At 41.4% G+C, this 19,394-nt stretch overlaps 1 protein-coding gene across 3 annotated transcripts in view; it reads right to left on the bottom strand.

Annotated features, from left to right (window-relative positions):
* Window positions 1-19,394, bottom strand: part of LOC137182847 (zinc finger protein 469) — a 198,436-nt gene that overhangs the window by 32,683 nt on the left and 146,359 nt on the right. For all 3 annotated transcript variants that reach the window (XM_067589378.1, XM_067589379.1, XM_067589380.1), the window contains one exon: window positions 9,223-9,428. The gene's annotated coding sequence lies outside the window, so the exon portion shown is untranslated. The remainder of the gene's footprint in view (window positions 1-9,222; window positions 9,429-19,394) is intronic.

The raw sequence follows: 19,394 nt of genomic DNA, 5'->3' as shown, positions 1-19,394 counted from the left end.
CACGCTTATCTCTGGTATCAGTGATCATTTTAGGCCTCAGTTGCTGTGTAGGAGCTGATAGCATCTCACAGACTGTCAATCTCATGTCTGACATCAGATGGAGGGTAAAACAGATTGGCACATGAAGCCACACTCTTTGAGCTCCCTGCTGCTTTAACCTCTCCCATCTGCATCAGCAGTCACACATGGTCCACATAAGAAATCTCTTTCTTCTCTGTGGCAGTTTAGGGCTACATGCAAACACGGAAATGAGACATACACTACTATGCTGAGGCTGAATCTTGAGGGGTGGGCACTGACTTTCTAATGCAGAGATATAACCAACTGATAGCCATGAGAAACCACAAGCGGCCATTTAAACAAAAACACATGTAGGTGTGTGCATGCATGGCTGCACAAACACACACACACATACAGATAAACAAACCCACACGCAAACAAGTATAAATACTCTCACACACACATACACACATTCAGTCAGTCAGCTGTGTTGATGAAGATGACCATTCTGTATAGTCCAAAAGGTCAAATGAGTTCAGTAAGAGTAAAGGATGCTACACAAAAATAAGACTGCTACCACTGTGACAGGAAGCCTAACTCTGCCTCCCGGGCTGTTTTTATGTTTAAATGAGACTTTTTTCCTGGATAGATAGATTTCCTGTTTTTGTGATCAGTGAAACATTTATTTATGGCTTGGCAAATGTTCCATGTCCACTGACGAAGAGAGGTAAATTTACATGAATGAAGTGATTTAGTGTTTCCCTTTTAGATCCCTTTAGATTTATAATATTCCCAAATATATAAGCCAAAGAACAATCTGGGATACAAACAACAAAATTGAATAATAAAAAAAAGAAGCAAGCAAATTAAAGGTACAATTCAACTAGTCTGACACTCCCCTCAAATGACAATGTTTAACTTTAATTTATACTGGAGTTTGTCATTACTCCACCCCGTCACTTCACCCATCTGTCCTCCCATTTCTACACCCCAGCCACCTGTTTTAGCCCAATAAAAAGTGAGAGTATTACCCTTGAAAAGTGAGTGTTTAGCACTTGAAGAGTTTGTGTGAACAAACCGCAACTTTTCCTCACTGTGGGACAGAATATTCAGACCAGCAGCACTTTGTATTTTTCCTGCAACTTTCCTGCAGCAGCACAAATACATCTTAATCCACTCTCAAGTGATAAGAAATGGACAAATGTGAAGGGATTACAGACACTCAAAAGCTTTTTAAGGAGATACGGGCTGATGTAGATGAAGAAAGAGATTACAAAATTTCAATGGAGCTCCTGGCTCCAATTGATGAAATATTTATCAGTCTATTATTTTGCCAAATATAAATAAATCCATAATTTGCTTTCAGAATTAAGAACTGATTGTATGAGCTAGCATTCCTATGCAGTGTTAGTTTACATGTCAATCTCAGTTTGTGAATGTATATGTATGCATATATTAATTGGTTTTAGTGTGAGGGTGGCAGGCGAAGATTCTTTAAGTTGAGCGAGTTCACACACATACATACACAACTCCCCCCCCCCCTTCCCTAAAACAGACTCTGTGAATGTTTGGCTGTGCCAGCTGTGTGAGTTTGAAGCTGGGTGTGGGGTGTATACAGCTGTCTGACAGACTGCATGGTGTGTATACACATACTCATAAACAGAATCTGCAGCGGAAGCACTGATCACCTAGATGTGCTTGACCTTATGACCCCAAGCTGAATTGTTATGCTTTCACTATGTGTAATACTTGGCCCATTCGGCTGGAAGAATGTCTGGGCGCCACACTGGACCACAGCCAGAGAGACTGTTTGTGTGTGTGAGCGTGTATGTGAGAAAGGATACATGTTCTAGAGAATTCTCCTGATTTGATCTTTATTGTTTATGATCTTGTATGGATGTAAATATAAATTACCCAAAAGTGTGTTTGCGTGTCTGTGCATGCAAGTCTGTTAACATGACTGCGTCCAAGTTTTTGATGTTGACCACAGTGGCATTACACTATAGTGAACTTTAAGCTGAGGGAGAGAGAGAGAGACCCACAAAGACCCACATTTTTTTGTCAAAAACATCTGCATTTATATATAACTCCTCTCAAAATGAAATACAAGAACAGAATTATATGTGTGCTGCTAAAAGTGGGAAAACTCAATCCACATTGCCAGGAGCTCCTTAAATATCCAAAAATCCAGCACATAAAACAACAAAAGCTACAACCAAAACACCTGAAAATACAAATGAGCAGCTCACCTGGATTTTCAGGGTCACCATACCATACAGGTGAGACAAGCGATGCTTTTAAAAACAGTCAAAACCCTGTTTTCTTAGGATGACAGCTTTATATTCAAAGATCTATACCTTTAAAACTCCGGTGGCTGAGTGTCTTGGAGCAACAATGCTTTTGAAAAGCGAATGCTTGAAAGGCTAAGCATTGTCAGGATGTGGACCTTTCACACAGATGCACTGTAAAGTGGGTCACTGAGAGGCCATATATACTGTAGAGAGAGACTGTCTGATGACTTTATTATCCACAATGCCGTTTTCCCTTCCTCTGTGTCTGTAGGTGTGTGAGTATGTGTGTATGACTGAATGGAAATACTAACTTCATGTCATTCCAGCTTTCAACTCCTGAAAGGGCCAAGAAGTCACTGTGAACTCCTTGAGAAAACACTTTGAAGCAAGGAGGGGCTGAGGGATGAAGATCTAGCAAACATGCCCGTTTGAACCGGAAATATTCAGCGGGGTTAGAGCTTATGGCTGTTTGAACCAGGGACACTAGAGAGGACCTGGCAAATATATGTGTGTTTGAAGGCCAAACAGTGTTGAAGGCAGAGCTCCCATGGGGAATCTGACAGTGGAACCTGATAGTCAGCTGCTGCTGATTCTCCACTATGCTAACAGTTTAAAGAAGAGGGCACAATAAGCTCAGTCATCGAGGAAAAGATCCCTCAATGAAGAAAAGGTGCCATTCCTGACTCCCCTACAGCTGGAACACAGCGGATTTAAAGCAGTGTAGAATACCCTGTACACTTAAAGTACAAACTCAAATCCCACACACCGAGAGACACAGAGAGAGAAAGAGATTCATTATCCCATTCTTCAATGGCATGAGGTGCCAGGTTCATTGACTGACAGAGCCAATTAGAGAGGCATGAAAGTTTAGGCAGCATGTGACTGTTCTGACCCATAAAAAACCTGTCATGTTTGTTGGTTCAATTGAGGGCATCATCTTTTCATTTCATTGAACTACAATATCAAGTTTTACTCAGTTGTACCATAAACAGCCAAAACACTGCTTCAAATAAAACCCGGTATTGTTTCTTCATATCAGTGGAAGATTATTTCAAATAATTGTGAAACTGATTTAACTTCAGTAAACCCAGTACTTAAAGTGATGTGAGATAAAAACAAAAAAATCCATCTTTCTTACTCGTGAAAAGTGGTGCCTCCTCTCTGAACCTTTCCAAAATGACATGTCTGTCAACACTTAAAATGAATGTGGTCATCTGTCCATGACACAGATTGCTATGCCATGGATGACAGTCATCAGTAGTCCTACACATGAGCTTTGAAGTGAGACCACAGTGCACTCCTTTCCACCCAGTTCTCATGGCTTTTCCCTTTAAATAGAGCATGACATCAGACTCTGCACAGGTCTACCGGCCCAAGCCCAAAACAAATGTGTCTAAACAATGCCACATCTGGAGCGAAACGCAAGGAGTGAGAGGGGAAGAGCAGGAATGAAGCGGAAAAGATGTTGAAAAAGGGAAAGCGGTCCTAAAGCTGTTTAGCTCTAGGACCCTGGCCAAGGTGTCTGGGGATGTGCCTGAGCTATAATTTACTGGTGATTCCCCTTGCTGCCCTACCCCCGAAGACCTGATGTCATTATAGTGGATTCAAACATCAGACAGAGTGAAAGAAGTTTATGCACTACTACCTTTCTATGTGTCATACAGTGATGTCTCTTCTTGTATATTGTAATCTCAGTATCTTGGAAAATCAACTTAAGGCCACCAATACTGACTAATACCAAACAACCTTAACAGACAACATCCAATCACTGCTTATGCAGTGGTAACCCATGTTTAACACCTCATAATCTCTACGGCCTGAAAAATTCTAAAGAGGTTATGAAAGAACAGCTTTTTCTTGTTTTATTTGGCTCATTCTTCTGACTTTTCTGTGCAGATACAGGGGGAGGTCTTCAGAAAAGTCTTCTCAGGCAGCCTGTTCTTGTTGTCACTGTCAGAAGCAATCAGAGCTGCTGGGTCTGCATTCATGCAGCAGAAGGAGCAGAGGAGCAAGGAAAATATTCAGGCCAATTTTCTGCCTGTTGGATAAAGTGTCTAATAAACACATGATGGCGGATCCAACAGTTATTTGTCAGTAGAAAGAAAGTGTACCGCCTACAATCTGACACAGATACTTGGACTTATTGTCAAGAATGCAAAAAATGCATTCAACAATACGCAAACATGCATATGCACATGCACACAGTTACACATATGCACATCAGTCTGCGCCGGTGAGTAGATTTGTGTAGGAGCTCAGGAGGCCCTTTAGATTGAAGGTGTGACCTGACAAACAGAGACGTACGGTAGGATGGAAAATATGCTGAATGTGTCGTGTTTGAAGAAATGGACACAGATAGGGAGGAGAGGAAGGAGGTGGGGAAAGAGCTGAAATAATGGAACCTGAGGGACTCTCTCCTCTCCTGTTAGTCATGTGTTTTACATCAGCACCGCGCTGAGTCTACTCAGCTTTCCAATGCTAGGTGTGGGCAAACTTGGGGGTCACCATCAGCTGGAAAGGGGAGCAGAGAGTATGGAGGAGGAAGGTACTGATAACTCTCGTAGCATTTTAAAGGCTCTTTAAAGTGGCGTCAGATGAGACAATTTATACTGTAAGTAAACACACACTCGGGCAGCTGCATGGCTGAGAAGAGAGTGATGGTGACTTGCATAGCCGGACACGCAGTTGAACTCAGTGACACAAGGTCCTAGTGACAAAACTTTATCTGTACTATAGATTTTATATAATGAAATGAGCAAAAGTGCCAGATGTACATTACAGAAAATGCAGGAAAAAAGGAGGACAAAAGGAAAATACTGAGGTATTATAACAAATGCAAATTTTGTCACTAAAAGCACATAAACATTTACTGTGTGTACCTACAGCAGACTGCAATTGGAGCTGAGTCAGAATAAGTTAATCATGCTGCCATACCTTCAATATCTTCCCCCTGAACAATGAGAAATATGTTATCTACACAAGATGTACTGTATGGAGATATTTCCCTCAGCTCAAACAAAAAGTTATTTATATGATTCATACCACAATTTATTTTACTGCACCAACTAGACTATTGCTCATTAATGTTTGAGGCAAAAGCCATGATCCAAATATAAACAGAACAGTAGCCTCATTACCAAAATTCAAAACATATGACCTGCTATCATTTTTACTGACTGACAGGACTCACACACAGCGAGATGCTGTTTCAAGTTTGTTCACATTGGTAACAGGTCTATATTTTCAGTTATGATCAAATGACAAACACATAACATGTTGTTTTTTAATCATGAAAGCAACTCTTCAATTATGTACTTAAATTAAACTGAAAATTACACAGTCAAAGAAAGGAAGGACATCCTTTGTTTTACCATCATCTAACTCCAAGGTTCTCAAAGTTCTGGTTCCTGGGGAGCACATCATGCATCCCTTTGCAGTGGTAGAGACTAGGGTGTGTTTCCCAGGGGGAATATCTCTGTTGATGCCAGCTTTGGTTGCAAAGCATTATGGGTGGTGGCAGTAAAATTTTAAGGAACTCCACCACATTCATTAAAATAGTGTTAGTGGCACTGTATTGACAGTTTATTGGAGTCACAGTTTTTTGCTTTGATAATTCAATAGTGAGTCTGACAATGAGCTAAAATTACAGCCTCTTGTGGACAATTAAACCAAGAAAGACTAGTTTATATGTCCAAATAACTGCTGAGAAAAAGAGAAAAATGAAATGATTTACCACATCAGGGAATAATGAATAGATTATGATTACCTGAGTAGACATTTATGTATATATACTGTATGTGTAAAAGTGTTCATATATAAAGTATAAGTATATCTCTGTACTTGCTAAGTGCTTGAAATATGACATTGGTACATTTGTCTGAGTCTAGATTAGCAAAGCAATGAGTGTTGCTGTGGCACAGTGCTGTGTATCAAGCAAAGGCTACAGTATGCTTCAATACTTTTTACTCATCATCTCCTGTATATATATATAGATAGATATGTAATATATCTCAACCAGTTATTTATTTTAATCACCATAATGCTGGTGATTAAGGGCAGATTAAACCGCTAACATGAACGTTTTCTTCTGAAGTTGAGGTAACTGTTCAGCTTTCACTGTTGATGTCTAATGAAAGTCAGCTCAGCCCTGTCAGCAGTGAGACAGAGAGGTCAGAAGTCATGACCCTGTCACTCGACGTGGGAATCAAGGGATGAATAAACTCCACAGTGTTATGTAACCTAAGCGACTGGTCTGGACGGTACCTGCTGAGCTGATAATAAACTCACCTTACAGCTATTATCATTCCCCTTCAGCACTGGATGTAATACTTAGATTGAGTAGTCTCATAGTTAGAGTATCTGGTTGAGAGATTATGATTAATAGTCTTTAATAAGGATTTAATGGAAATGCAAATGTAGATCAATCATAAAAAGAAGGGCTAACACACCTCCTGAGGTTATCTTTCTTTTAATACTGCAGTCTGGCAACACTCTGAGATTACAGTGAAGTCATCTTTCCTGCATGTATTTTGACCACAAGATCCCAGTGGATGTTTCCTTAGAAGAATTGCTTTAACTAAGACCTAGTGTTTCATGTGTTGATCTTTCCATATTTCTCTCTCCCGTAATCATGCATGAGTGCAGCAGCAGTGGAAGAGTAGGAGTGGTGGGGCTGTCAGGGAGTCTAGAGTTACATTAACAGGCAGTGTGAAAGCTGGGGGTGGTAGCTGGGTCAGGGGTCATGGTGCCCTGACAAACAAATGAGCCACCCAGTGAGGGAGTCAACAAGAGATGCTTTCCCCTGCAGTCCAGAGAGCCATAGCAACAGCAGCTGCTGGCAAACATGTGTGTGACAAATGTGCCATCTGATCCAATGACAGAGTCTCAATCATCACCATATGGGATTGCCACACAAACATGTCACACAAACACAGCAGAGAGGGTGGGAGAGAGACTGCAGGGGGTGAAGAGCGACAGAGGATGTGGAAGCAGCAGACACAATAAAACATAATGAGGCAGATATTAATATATGTCAAGTATTGTTCATGCTGTAATATAGAATGAATTACCCTCAAGGCTCACTGGTGGTCTGATTACACTACAGACACTCTCACAGCTGAACTAACTGCTCCAGTAGGGTTAACTGTTATGATGACTCCCTGTTGGGAAAATCATGGGAGAGAAGCTGCTGTTGACTGGACTGCAATCAAGCAGGTTTTACGGTGGGTTCTTCTGTTGCCGTTTGGGATTTAATGACCAGCAAACAGTCTCATGATGGCCTCCCTCTGCCACTCAATCCTGCTAAAATCCCCTTTTATACACACCGTCCTGACTAACAGACCAGATGAAGCCAAACTGCAAATACACACATTTACACAGCACTGCCTTATTCTGGGTTCTGGAGGAACCCAGAAGAAATTTTATACATTTTTCTGTGTCTCCTGATGTTTCCCCTGTATTTGCTTCCAAATCCACATTATATAGTATCCACAATTCCTTCAGTCCGTCCTTTTGATTTCCGACACTTTTATTACATATTTTTATTTGCCTTAGCCTTCTGTCTGTCCCCTATCTCATGCTCTTTTTGTATTTTCCTCCCTCTCTCTCTTTCTCTCCCCCTCGCTAGCTCTGGAAAGTACATTCGCACAGTTCAACAGTGACACAAGGACCGTCTCCTTCATGGCAGACCATGCTTGTGTTTTTTCAATTAAGCCGGGCTCCTGTACACTATTCATTTGGGAAACCATAATTCTCATGGCCCAGCAGAAACTAATGGAAAGTCGCTTAGGTTTTTTTTTCCGGGAGAGGTATCGGAAAGACCCGCTCTCTAGAAGCGTGTCAGACAACTGTAGTGCCGATAGAAAGCAAAACCATGGAATACTGTCTATGAGAATAGCGGAGGTGTTGATAGGGGGTCAAGGCCTCACCAAGGGGTATCAGGGTGCAAGAACTTATAGGGTGAATGGGGGCAGGAAGGAGGTGAGTGAAAGAATACAGATGGATGGATTTCCAAGGGAATGTGGATGAAAGTGAGTGAGTCGCAGGCCGGATCTGAATTGCCCAGCGGGGAGGAGGACAGATCCACTGAAATCACATCAAAGCCTAGTGTCACTGTGCTGCAGATGAGTACAGACTGTCTCCTGTCCCTTTTATTTACAGAGATGAGCCCCAATAGCCTGTTGCGTCCATCTGCCTTAAACAGCTATCAAAAGTGCAAATAAACATCTCTACACGTGCACACACATAGTAAAAGTGAAGTAACACAGCCCTGTACAAAAGTTAACAGCTCATTTAAAATTAGAGGTTATGACTGTATATTACATTAGAACTAGCCCAGACCAGCACAGTAACACTTCATAAAGATCAACACAGTGACATTAAATTTACCTGACAACTAAAGCAATTCTGAAAAAAAACATCACCATCACAGAATATTCACTTCCAGTCGACCTTTACTGAAATTCCCATCTCATAACTGATGTCTCATCTTTCTTTCCAGAACTTCTCAGCCCCAGTCTGACCCTCTTCCTTGCCTGACCAGTAGGAGTCATTTATCACCATTAGCATAAACCTTTCAGTAAATGCTGACTCAGTCTGCTTTCATACATAAACAGTGTAGAAAATGTTCAAATACACAGACAAATATAGTGTATTCGTGTGTGCACGCTAATGCATGCACAAACACGCGCCTACCTACTATCGCACACACTGAATGTGCACACACACACACAAACACACTCACACACATGCACATTAAAAGTGGGAGGGACCTGAGCTGGACAGCCCCCTTGACACCCCAACCCCCCCCACCCCCCTCCACCCCCCCACCACCACCACAACAATCAACAGAGACAGACAGACAGTAAAGGAGAGCAGTGAGAGAGAGACAGGCAGGAGCAGCACACGAGGAAGAGACAGTCTGAAGTCTTACCTCAAGAGAAGTGCAGTGGAGCCGACACAAGGGAAAGCCTCATGACTGTAGCGGTCTCTCTGTCTCAGTCTCTTTTTATCTCTCAGCTGTGGAGACGGCCGCTGAGACGCACAGGCAGCGCAGCGCAGAGCGCTCGGCACACTTTACAGGCAGAGAAAGCAGTGGAGCCGCGCAGAGCCTGGGCCCGTCCACTCACACTCTGCCTTCTGAGGATGAAAAGAGAAGACTTCATTACCAGCTGCAGACCACGCCTCCACCCCTCCACTCTCCCTCCTCCTAAGCCCTCTTTTCCCCCCCTCCCTCCCTCCTTCACTACCTCCCCGCTTCCCTTCCACACTCTCAGCCAGTAGCACGCTCCAGGGCCTGTCCCAGCCAAGAGAGTGGGAGCAGACTGCCAAAGAAAACCTCCCATCCCACCGCCTGCCAGCACTGTGCAGTGCAGAGAGAGAGAGGGACAGAGAGAGATGAGGAAGGAGATGGAGAGACAGAGAGATGGCATATAGCATATGGTTTGAATCCACAAACTGTTATTTGTTTGTTTTGAAATTTTACATTAACTGCACTCCCCCAGAATTGTTTGAGCTTAACAGTTTTGCCAGGAAAGCGCTTGAAAATGCAATGGGGAAGGATAAAGTGTCTGTGTGTGTGTGTGTGTGTGTGTGTGTGTGTGTGTGTGTGTGTGTGTGTGTGTGTGTGTGTGTGTGAGGTGGGGGGTAGGAGGGGCTGTTAAATGAGTATGAAGTAAAACGAAGAAGGAAAACAGAAGGAGGAGAATTAAATTTGGACCAAGTGCAGAGTGTGAGGCAGTGGGGATTCACTTGAGTGAGAGAGAGGGGGAGAGAGACAGAGGGAAGGACACAGACAGGCAGGCAGACGGAAAGAAAAACATAGACACACTCAGAGAGAGACATAGAGCAAGACGGGTGATCAATTTGACAGTTTTAGGGAGAAAAGTAAAAAGAGAAGAGACACATTTAAGCAGGAGTTGTTTGGACGTTCTAATTAAGACTTACTGTAAGAAAGATCACATCAAAAGACTTGCTCAAGAAAAGACATGTGTGTGTGTGTGTGTGTGTGTGCTGGGTTCTAGGGGGTGGGGACAATGTCTGTCTCTGTGTGTTTGTGTGTCTATAAACCTGTCTCTAAGTCTCACTAACGCTTGGCAAACTGCTCATATCGTCAACACCCAAAATAAGGATGACAGTTTTTGTCCATCTTCAGACTGCCTTTCCCCTCCTTCTCATCCTCTCTGCCTTTTCTTCTTATGCCAAAGTGAACTCTCTCCCCATCAGACGGGGAAAATAGGCCTAAAAGCACTAGCTGTTTACTGTCTATAATTATGAGGGGCTGGGTACACTCAACCAAGGCGAGTACTGCACCCTGCCCCCAGTGCCACCACACACAAACCTAGCTCTACCAAGTCTGCCAGTTTAAACCAGGCCATGGCACAGAAATAGAGGTGTAAAGTGAAAAAAAGAAGAGTAAAAATGGTGCAGCTTAAAGTTTTTGAACTATTTGTAATAAAGAAACATGTTGGCAAAGATGAATTCACCTAACTTTTGGAAAAAAGCAGGAGCAATACAGTATTATCGAAACAACTTGCAAATATGGGTTCGTTGAAAGTCATAATGTGCTGTAGGTTGTTGACATGCAATGCCAAAAGATTGCTCAAAGTAATGATTTCCGTAGAATTTGGGAGAGCTTATTTTCTGATAAAGCAGATGAGGTCAAGCTCCAGTGCACTGCATGACACAAATGCCTTGATTCTGCTGAAAATTAGCAAGAGACACCATTACATTGCTTCACTACATCCTCCCAGACCGCCACTCAATGTTGTGCTCTGTTTTAAGTACTTCCACATTGACTTAAAATAAAGTAATACAAGTCTAACATACAGAGGCACTAACTTGATTCCTCAACAAGAATAAGCAGAGGAACTTCAATATTAACATTAGGAGGGTTGCAAGAAAAAGCTTTAAACAATTCAAAAGATCACAGAGAAGAACAGAAGGACAAAAAAGTCAGCATGATGTAATATAAAAAGGGAGCAAATTTTTTTTAGCAGCACTCGATGAGCTAAGCAGGGATTACACAGATCTCTGGCGATCTCCTGCACTAACATTACCACCTGTGGCATAATGGTGTCAAATTTACACAGGTCCACAAAACAGTACTTAAGGTTATGGGCTGCCTTCATTGTAGGCTGTGAAATCCCTGGCCTGGGGTTGGGGTTTGAGACAGTTGGAGTGGGTTGGTAGAGGGATGAGAGAAAAGGGGAGACAAACTCATTTCAGTGCACTTTTATTGCTAAGAAACAGTAATCCTCCAAAACCAGAGACACGGACAGCCCGTCTATGGTGTTTCATGTCTTTAATCTGGGGCTTTAGTGACAGATAAAGCACTAATCCAACATCTGAAAGCCATTGTTTGTTTACTGTCGACTATATAATTAAAATATTTTCATTACCATAACAATAGTAAATAGATATAAATAGCACAAAGCGGCCATATAATAAGTTAAATTAGAACAATAATGACAGGCTGTCAGTCACACTTTGCAGCAGAAAGATGTGATTGTGTTTCAGGATCTAAAACTGGCATTTAGTACTAAAGTGGAATTTACTAAAAGGACACAATATTCTGTTTAGCCACTAGGGGCTGAGTTGAGCTGTAATGTACATACAGTCCATTTACAGACAGGGATGAGTCAAAGTTTGGCAGTAACCACTTTAAACAACATCTTGGTAAGCCTGTTGGGTTTCTGTTTTTTGGAGGATGAACCTTTGTGCCTCTTGATTTGATAACAAAGGGAAGTGGTTCTTTTCAAAGAGCATGTCATCATTTATTCCAGGCGTTCATTTGATAAAGTGCAGCACACTTAGAGTGCAGTCATTAAGATGATAAAAATCATTATCTTTTCTGTTGACTCCTGTTAGCGCAAACTGAATTCAGTCCAAACGAACACAGTCATGCGTGCCTGCCACATGTTGCTTGGTTCAAAAATCCACTCATTACAAGCAACAGATTGGGGTGAGAGCTCTTAAAGCCTGAAAGAGAGAGCTGTGTCCTGTCAGAAAACCTCAATTGTTTCCCTGATCGCATATGAAAGCACTGATTATGACATACTGATTAAAAAGGACAACAATAAATATCAGATTAAGGGGATACTTGGATGACTAGCTTAACACCACTTGGTTGAACAGAGCAGGCTAGAGGAAGAGCAACACTGTCATCTCACAGGAACTTCAGGTAACAGAAAAGCCAAAAACAAGAAGCCCAGAGGAAAAAGTCTGACTCTCAGGCATTGCACAGAGATGGCAAAACACCAAGTTGGGATGGGCCAAAAGGGAGTACTATATTAAAGTACAGAATGAAACCCCTTGACGCCAATAACTGCAAAAATAGTTGTGGTATGATCACATATGCATGCAAGGGAACTAAACTTGATAAATGGAACAAGAACATACAATAGATTTTAAGTTTATGAAGTTCATCATAGACAACTTGCCTTTGGAAGGCAGCTGGGATCATATTAGACTTTAGAATTCAATCTTAGGTTGTTGTGAAATTCAAATTTCACTCTTAACAACCTGAATTGAAAGCAGAGTTGAAGGAGATGGAAAGAGAGGGGGCTTTCTGTGATCTTAACACAGAAAACCTTTGTGAGATGTATCAAAGTGAGGGAGCCTAAGTTCGACTCCTTAACAGTTCCAAGCTGAATATGGAGATTGTTTAAACCCAGACGTGGGTCCTGTGCATATCAGGACACCAGTGGCTTGTATTATACTAGTCTAAACAAGTATTTTTAGTTCATATAGGGCATTAAAAAATGTTTTATACTGTAACCTTAAACTAAATGGACTCTCTCTCTTTCTGGAGGAGAAAAAAATTTGAAAAAAATAAAACACCAACGTGTTTTGATCTTTGAGTATTTTAACCTCCCCTCAGGGAGAAACACTTGGGTCAAAAAAACTTATTAAACTGTGACCTTTTGCAGGCAATGTGCAGGCAGACATGTATTGAGCTTCTGTACAGTTACTGCTAAATATATTTCCATAAAGCTAAATATAGCAATAGGACGATCTTGCTAACATTCACCTAATTTTAAACAGTATAGCTCTCTTTTCTTCTGAAAAAAAAATACAGGGAAACAACATTTAGGAACCAGTTCTGGCTCTCAAAGAGAGAAAGGATGAATCAGTGTAGTCATGGCAGGATGACAGTGGAGTCAAGTGTCCTACCCTGGCTGTGTGCCAGTACAGTCAGTGCACTCACAGTCATTAATGTGTGTTGACCAGCACTGCTTCTTGAGCAAGACTTCACAATGAAGTATCTTTGTCTCTAAAAAAAAAATAGATCAAGCCTAAAGTCTACATTTTATACAATAATTACAACAGCTTGACATGCCTGTAGCTTCTTGGCATGGTAATAGAGCCTGTAAAGTACAATAAGTCTACTGTTTTTCTTCATTTTAAAATGATATCTGCAACCTGATTTTGCCACAGTGGGAGCGTAGATGGACCAGGGTCATTCCAGGTCATGTTGCTGACACACCCAGAGCCCCAATGAAAGGCCTCCCCTTCGCCGCCAATGCCAAAGCTCCTGTAACTCTCAATTAAGGGTACTGAGGGCAATTACATTTGGTGATATATTCCATGACTCATTGACTGCTACACACCTTAAGTGTCCAATAAAAGCAATTATATTGAGAATATACAGCAAGAATATACAATGTGTTACAAACACAAGGAGCAGTTCTGTGTGTGTATTCTGTGTTTGTGCACAGTTGCAGTTTGTGCATTTAGACAAGAAAGAGCCTCAGAAAAATGAGTCTGTGGGTTCGACTCAGACACAGATGATGGTGGCTAACCAAAATGTCTAACACATCCATTCTCTCCGCAGTTTTTGGGCTCCGGGGCTGCCGGGCTGAGTGGCCAGCCTTAGCTCTGGGAATTTCACACCTTCAATGGCCATGACCAGCAACGGGCAGAGCCCATCACACCCTGGTGTGCCATTTCTGACCCAGAGAGCCCAGCGGCCACGAACACATGCTCTCCCCCAGGGCAAACACGGGGCACCCCGGCCAGTGTAGACTTAACAGCTTGGCGATGTGTACTCGCCCCGCCATGTGGACCAGGAGTGATGATGTTCCCAGGAAGAAAAAGTCTGGGGGTTTAGGCTGGGGGGAGGTGGGATGGAATTGGGGAGGTTAGAGGTGAAAGAGGAAGAGTTGAAGCAAGGGGAAAAGGCCCATGCTAAGTGCCTCGAGTTCATGGAAGTGAAAAGTCTTCAGCTGCAAAACTGTTTTCCTCTCCTACAAAATCACCAGATAAAAACACGGATGATTGAGTGATTCAGTGACAATGTTTTAAAAATGTTTGCTTCTACAATATCTGTGCATGGCAACTACGGTACAGTTACGGTTAGGGAAAGATAGTGGTTATGACAAATTAATTATGCTTGAGGAATGGTTATCAAATACAATAAATACTTGATTAAGGTTAGTGAGTTGAGGTTGGGGAATCACCGATACAAAGTTTTCTCTCCAGATACCAATTCTGATAGCAGTGCTCTCTCTTTCCCAAATTTAAAATTGATATATCTCACTGCTTGAAACTCTATGGGGTCATTGTTATTTAACCAACACATCCTCATAAAAAAACTACAGTATAGGTCTAAAATTCAGGCTGGCAAAAACAACCTGTAGTTACGTTTACGCAATCTAGCAGCTGTAATGCACTCCGGCTTTCCAAAACCGTTACAAATCACTTTTAAAAAATAATTGTTTTATGAGTCCAGGGATTACTGTGGCAGTAAAAATGGTAGCCAGCTATGATAGTGGAAATACTGAATTTTACAATGACATTAACAAAAACGTTGTATTAAGTGTGGATCGGTCATGTCCTGGCTGATACCCAATCTGTTTTATAAGGTCAGTATCAATGCCAATACTGGTCACAAAGTTTGAATCAGTGAAAAATAAAACACTTGGGTAAGGTTGGGGAAAGATCATGGTTACAGTTGACATGGATATTAATTGCAGGTGGATTAGCCTTGCTACATAAAGGCCAAACTACTTCCTGTACTGGCACTTAACATTGACATTGGAAGTAAATTGCGATAATGATACTGGGATACTTTGAGCATAACATTCACAAGAACACCATCCTGGATGTTGACGAAAGCAGAAATCATATGACAAAAAAATCAAAAGTGAACCATTACACACAAGAATCTTGGTTGAATGATTTATGTTCATTTAGGTCCTCCTTGCAATATTTTTTCACAAAGACCAGTGAATATCTTGGTTGAACTCGATGAATCCTGTGGCAAAATGTGCTGCTTGCATAGTTGTACTAGTACATAAACCACTGAAGAATATCTATCATCCATCCATCATCCATCTAGTGTGCAAAGATTCACTTTAGAGTTTTTCATGAAATGTTTTTTTCATTCACTCAGCATAGGAGAAATAATGGTTTTACCCAAGGACACATAAAAAACCCAACCCATTTGCTAATCATGTTCACACAGTGAAAATAAGATAATCACTATGCTGTCTCTTGCTAGACTGGTGTCTCAGGCTAAACTGTGGCTAATTGAAGGGTAACTGACTCAAAATGTCATTTATGTCTGGAACACAGTGATAAAGTGATAGAGTTAAATACTAAAACACATATCGATGTTTCCTCTTTGGGTTGCATCTTCCGGTGTCTTTATTTTGTTCTATTAAAGCGTCTGGGTTGAAATAGAGAAGAGGTGGATAGAGCTGCTATTGAACTGTAGCAGAGCCACAGCAAAGCAAACACAGAGATGCCCGGCCCTCATCTGCACAAATAGGCCTTTCAATCCTTACCCTCACTTTTGTCCCATCAATACTTCACTCTTCAGGGAGACCAAAGCCACCAACTCCAACCTTCCCTCTGCCCCCTCCAAACACACAGAGGTGAATGGTGTCTACTGTACCTTCCACCACTCCCCTCTCTGTGGGGTAGAACACATTTTGACAGGCCTGTATTTATGGCCGGCCGGAGTCATGTTGGAATGAATCATGAAAAGGACCAAAATCATCTCACTGGATCTTCATTTATATTGAGTGTTGGTCAGCTGTGTCGGTCAGCGTGTGTGGCCTATGTATGCAGAATGGGGCTTGTGTGAGTGTGTTTGTATGGGAATGGAGGATTACGATAAGCCCTCTAATGAGCAACAAAGTGTTTTTGTTATTCTGTGTTTATTATCTGTCTGTGTCTGCATGGATGAATACGCTACGTGTTCTCTCTGTTGAGACTGTGTTTCTGTCCATGATTATGAAGCCTGCTAGATTGCTGAAAAGTGATTTTGTAAGTACCACCATTTAAACCACCATCAAATCAGTAATATAATATTGAAGAACAGGTTCACATCTTAAATCAATACTCACATGCCCATAACAGTATGCACATGGATTGACAGTAATTGGTCGCTGTAATCATTCATTCTGTTCAAACTGGCCATGAAGAAATCACCAAAAAAAAGCCAAAATCAAGAGATTGGGGAAAAAATACACAGTCCTCGTTTTGTGCAAAAATGCAATTTCAAATAAAAAAGCAAAACTTTATTTGTGATAGGTCACAGTATTTTTATTGCGAAATTTTCCCTGTTGAGTGTTGGTGTTGGGATAGTAACAGCAAGAGGGAATTTCATACAAGTAAGATTGTAACATTGGAGGAAAACTCACTCCATTTAAGTAACACTTGTACACCATGTATTTTAGCACAGAACAAGGATTGTGGATTTTGTCCCCTATCCCTTACATTGGAACTGCATTGGGAAGAGCAGCAAACAATACTCTCAACTCAACTCTTTCAATGAACATATGGGCATGTGAGTGTTGTCTTAAGACAGACAGGAAAAAAAACTAACTTTTAATTGTAAGCACTGTAAGCTTTATGCATTGTTACATGCTTGGAGAAAGCCATTGACTGCAGAATTCACAGGAATTTCTAGATAAATGTGATGTATTTTCCTCTACTGACTTTTACGGTAAAACACAAATAAATCATCCTCTTCACAAGAAATATGTTTGATCAAGAACATTTTTAAGTTTAATGATTCATCTTTTATTTAATAATAATCCATCTTTGAAGATGATCTTTCTTTCTCTCTCTCTCTCTCTCTCTCTCTCTCTCTCTGTCTCTCTCTCTGTCTCTCTCTCTCTCTCTCTCTCTCTCACACACACACACACACACACACACACACACACACACACACACAGATTGCATATCACAACATGAATCCTTCAGTGCAGTGTCTCAGTGGGTGTGTGGTAACAATGGGAGCTGGGGTGAGCTAAGGCAGACTTCTCTGGTCCTTCTCCACATAAACCTTTAATATGAGGCCTCCTCAGCACCAGTCGGCCATCTAAAGGCACTGTACCCTGTAATTGACCTTAAAAATACTTTTCGTGGAGGTCGGCAGCCATGTCATTGGCCTTCGGCCCAAGCAGCGGCCGCATCCTCCGAGCCCAGAGGAGCATGGGAAGGCCTCACAGGGTATATTTAGTGGCCCTGTCCTTTGAGTGGAGCAGGAGATGCAGATAATGCCAGTCTGTGTATAAAACCACTCTGCCGCCCATGAGTGGGCCTCTCACGGGCACATTTCCCTCTCCCACGGGCATGTGTTCCCTAAGGTCAGAGGTCGGCCAGCAAGCCAGGTGAATGTACAAACACAGGAGACGCTGATCAGAATCAATCTCTCCAATGACGGAGGGGTGTGCCAACTTTTTGGCACACCCTTGTTGTTAAACACATTACATTCAATTAAGGTGCATCACACATCAGTGTCCTAACTTAGCATCAATTTATGCTGTAGCTTGCACCAGGCATGCAATACATACAGAAGAAGTAGTCGATGTACAGTAGCTGCCAATCCGGGTTGAAAATGTGATGAAATTACAGCCTTTCTAAAGAGTTGATGTGAATAGATGGTGGGAAATAGAACTATGACATCTCCTGATGAGTTAACATATGTAGGCAGTCATGATGATGTTGTCTGCCACTAGTTGGAATGGATGGAGGGGTGTCACAGAGGAAATCTGATTAATTTATCTAATTTCACATCTACTATAGACAAATATCCAATACACCCGTTTCATTTATAGATAAATCAATATACTACACCACACAGCTTTGTTCTGGTTGCAGTTTGCCTGACTGACACTCATTGTGAGGGTTGTGCATGTTGAGCTTTTGCAGGTAGATGTAATTCAATGTTGACAATGTTACATGTCAGTTGTCATGTCTTTAAAATGCTGCTGTTGGTGAAAACCGTTGAACAGTTGAACTTCATTATTTTGTTTATGCTGTCTAAATCCTGGTCAAACCTGTCTCCATAGATATTATACAAAACATAACAAGCATAGGAAACCATCGATGGAAAGCTATAATGCATGCATTATTATGCAGATATATTCACCCGTCCAGCATAATTGCTGTACTAACTGTTTACTTTAGGCCACTGTGCAGCTGAATTATATAAGAAAATATCTATATCAGATCAGAGACTGCATAGACAGATACTCAATATAAAGAGACTCAGATTTGGATCAGGATAATAAATCTTAAGGACACCCCTAATATTGATGGCAATTTTTTGTATCCATTCTGATATTCCTCCCTTATTGAGCTTTTGTCCTCCTTTTTCTATTTTAAGTTCATTTTAATTTCGTTCAATACAAACACTAATACTAACACAAATAACGGTATCTAATATTATTATTATTCCTCACTTTTGATGATTGATTGATTGCATGATTGTTTGGCTGCATTATCAGTTATCAAACTGTTGTTTAGTTCAGATTGTTTGATGTAATTTGCCTTTATTTTTATTCATTGTAATATGTAAGTACAGAGGTACAGTGTGGTATGTACTGTATATGTTTGGTAGTTGTGACTGAAGTATTATGGCAACTGAGCCTGTCACTCATTACCTACTATAGCATTCCTGCTGGTTTCTGTTAGAGACTGTTGTCAGAGGCATGTGCAAGTTAATTTATGGTTTCTTTCATGAAAGATTATCGTTGGAGATAAATCACAGGATGCTTCGGTCTTGTAGATTCTTTATAGGTGAAAACGAGTTGATGTAAGAAAAAAAAAACAGCCCGATCCTCCTCTGCTGACCCCTAACTACTGAAC

The sequence above is a fragment of the Thunnus thynnus genome, chromosome 5 (assembly GCF_963924715.1).
Source record: "Thunnus thynnus chromosome 5, fThuThy2.1, whole genome shotgun sequence".
NCBI lineage: Eukaryota > Metazoa > Chordata > Actinopteri > Scombriformes > Scombridae > Thunnus > Thunnus thynnus.
This window is presented reverse-complemented; position numbering and strand designations above follow the sequence as displayed.